This window comes from Marmota marmota, unplaced genomic scaffold, assembly GCF_001458135.2.
Source record: "Marmota marmota marmota unplaced genomic scaffold, marMar, whole genome shotgun sequence".
NCBI lineage: Eukaryota > Metazoa > Chordata > Mammalia > Rodentia > Sciuridae > Marmota > Marmota marmota.
In genome coordinates, this window is record NW_026000328.1 from 1 (window position 1) to 3,192 (window position 3,192).

The 3,192-nt window shown below is 42.4% G+C and overlaps 1 long non-coding RNA gene across 2 annotated transcripts; it reads left to right on the plus strand.

Moving 5' to 3' along the window:
* The first annotated feature begins 6 nt into the window (after positions 1 to 6).
* Positions 7 to 2,452, plus strand: LOC125614507. 2 transcript variants are annotated; one of them, XR_007345090.1, is made up of 2 exons: positions 7 to 239; positions 2,290 to 2,452. It is a non-coding gene; the product is annotated as an uncharacterized LOC125614507 (long non-coding RNA). The 2 variants fall into 2 exon arrangements; XR_007345089.1 differs by having other exon boundaries at positions 2,343 to 2,452.
* The last annotated feature ends 740 nt before the right edge of the window (positions 2,453 to 3,192 follow it).

Below are 3,192 nucleotides of genomic sequence, written 5' to 3' on the forward strand. Positions count from 1 at the left end.
CCCACCGTCTCCCAAGTCCTGGCCCTCGCCCTCTCTCGCTGTTTGTCTGTCGGTTTAGCTGTCTTTCCGCCTCCCCACCCACCTTTTCCTTCCTCCCTCTCTCGCTTGCTTGTTCCTTCGCTAGCTCTCAGACGCGGCGAAGCAGCTTCGCAGGAAAATCCCAGAAACCTTTGCAAAAAGCTTACAATGAAATTTAAGAAGTTCTTCGATTTCGGCGCCATTTTCGAGTGGAACGAGAGGTGACATGCGATTTTTTAAAAAGGGACTTGTTGGCTGGCATTTTTCCCCAATTGTAACGTTGGTTATGGGAGTCTGAAACAAGTCTAGTGATAATTCTGAAAAAAGTTTTGTGTCGCTTTGGGGTGGGAAAACACGTTTGAGGGTTGGGCTTGGGGGGTGAAATAGACCTTTAAAGTGTTCATCAAGTGAGCGTGGCCGGGAAAATTCTCAGGAAACGGGCTGAGAAAAGTTAACATTGGGAGGGGCTGGGAGAGAAAACTGAGTAAGGGGCAGTGACTGACTGTCAGTCTCTCCCGGGTTGGAAACGACCTGTTTTGACGGAATGTAAATGGGTTTTTGGTAACTCGTATTTGTAAGCAGTAAAATATGTCTTGGGAAGAAATGTGAGAATAATTTTGCATTGCCCTTCCCGAATTACAGCTTTCAAGATTGTTTAGTTTTCCCTGTAGGAAACTTGACATTGGGAAAGTTTGGCCCGAATGCGCACAGAAAAAGCGCACCATGTGTTTGGGTTGTGGGGAACAAGATATTTGCAAATTTAAAAGACAACGTTTTAAAATATGAACAGAGGAAGAGGCGTATTCTTTGGCTCTTAAATCATTTGGTCAAACACGTTGCAGTTCAGAAGGGGGTGGGGCTATGGCAACTCGAAAGTATTGATTCTTTGTCTATTGTATCAGCGAATGACCCTCTCCTGATGTGACAAGACTCCTCTTTGTACTCTCTTTTCGTAAGTAAATTTCAGTCTCAGGGGACATTCATAAACTAGGGAATCGAGGTGGCTTTTTTTGGATGTAAGTCGTTGTACAGTCACTGAGAGAGAAGAAAGGGGTTAAGAGGAAAGTATTAATGAATTCGATTCCAGTGAGTTCACAAAGTAATGTGGAAGGACCTTCGCCTTTTGATACCTATGTTATTTCGAAAGAACTTTGCTTTTCCTAAGGGAATGTTAAATTAGAAGTGATTTTAACCTCTGATGTGATGACTCACATATTTGTGCAGGACATAAAATATTTAATTGGGAGAAAGTTACGGACTTCTAAAGTATAATCGTACATTTGCTAAACATGTTTTTTTTTTTTTTCTTTTTAAGGGCAACCAACGACGTTTTTCCTCCATTAATCCCAAAGGTCAATGTAAAAATCGTTAATATAGCCAAAGCAAGATGGAATTTAGAGACACTTAATTGTCCGAATTTAGGAAGTGGCATTAAATTGTAATTAATGACTTTGTTTATCATGATGAAAAAAGTGTATATGTTAGTAACAGATCTCAGGCTGTTGTTTTATGAATTTTGTACCTAATCTCATTAAGTACTCTGCATATTTTATTAACAAATAGGACACGACATTCATTACACTGGTTTAAAAAAATCCCACATAATTTTAAAATGAAACAAAAACAAATAGCAGATTTGGTTACTTTAAATATCTACTATTTGTACTTAAATGTATTTTAATTTTCAAAGCTACAATGGTTTTGTTCTTTTAACTTTTAGGTTTGTGATTCCAGGTTTAAGGGTGTTTTTTTTTCCTTATGCTTACTTGAATATTTTGTTTTAAAAAAGGAGAGGAATGCATGAATTTATTGCTAATATATGTCCATTTTGAAAAGAAAAAAGTGGTATCTAATGAGTTAATCATTAAGGAGCATGCACAGTGCCGGCCATTTCAGGACGTGAGTTTCTGTGGAGCTGCTTGAGACAGGAAGGAGTGATTTGACATCAAGAATTTAAACTTTTTGATTTGTGTTTTGATGGGTGACATTGATAGGTGTAAATCACTTATAAATAAGTTTGAGTCCCCAGTTTAAAAAATTATCTCTCATTCTTTGCCATTAAAAAATAACTCAAAGTGATTATCGCCTTTAAATCATCTGTGTTTATTTTCAATAAATTAAAACGGGGCTTTTTAAAAAATGGGGACAATTAATGAGAAATAATATGCAGCAGGAAGAAGTTTCACCAAGACCTTGAAACTGGCAAGAGTTAATGCAGATGTTGCCAAATTGTCTCGATTTATTTAATCTTATCTTTCGTGTATTTTTCAGAGGTAAGATTCTCTTACGTCCTAATTCCCATCACCCATCGCTCTGCATTTCAGCGCTGTATTCATCCTCCGCGGGTCGGGAGGGAATCGAGAGCCACACCCTTCACTCTGCCTGCAGATCCTGGAAATCAAACTGCGAAGTTATTAAAAGTACGTTAATTGGAGAGTCGTGTCTTAGTCTTTTACTTCATCCTCCCAATTGGGCGGGGCAGGGTGGGACTTCTTTCCTGTCACCTATTCTTTCTTCACCCGCAGGTATCCCAGAGCAGTCCCCCTTCGTTGACTCCGAGGGGATGCAGCAGCAATTCATGTTTTGAAGTGCTCTAAATGGTTCAAAACGTGAGGCGCTGCTATACCCCCTCGCGGGGAAGGTTGAAGGTGGGGATCTGCTGGATACCCCCAGGACCCGTTCCCTGCAAGGCAGCTTTCAGAACAGGTAGGTGGGGCGGGGGGGGGGTGTCTTGTGGTCTGCGCCCTTTGCTGCCCAGGCAGCACCACCTTAGTCGCCTTAGTCGGGGGAGGGCTACAGTGTTCTGCCAGACTGGGAGGGGCAGCAGGTCGGGGGTCGCTTGTACGCAGGCAGTTCACATTCAAAAGGAACCTGGTGTCCCACACTCAGCACTCAGCCGTGCCCTAGCAGCGGGAACAGTACTGCAGTGATCCATTGGTGCCCTGGAGTATTGTTCCTGCTGCCAGGATAAGTCTGGGACTTTTCTACGGGCCCACCACCCAGGTAAGTCGCCTGCAGCATCTGCCCTGGGAGCAGCGACACACTCTCTTGGGACTAGCCAGTTTGTCCTCCAGGAAACGTTTGCCTGCCTGTCTTTGAATACGTGACTGGGTGTGACAGGCTTTATTTTAGCAGCCTTTTTGCCTGCCCAGGTAAAGAAAGCTGAAATGATTG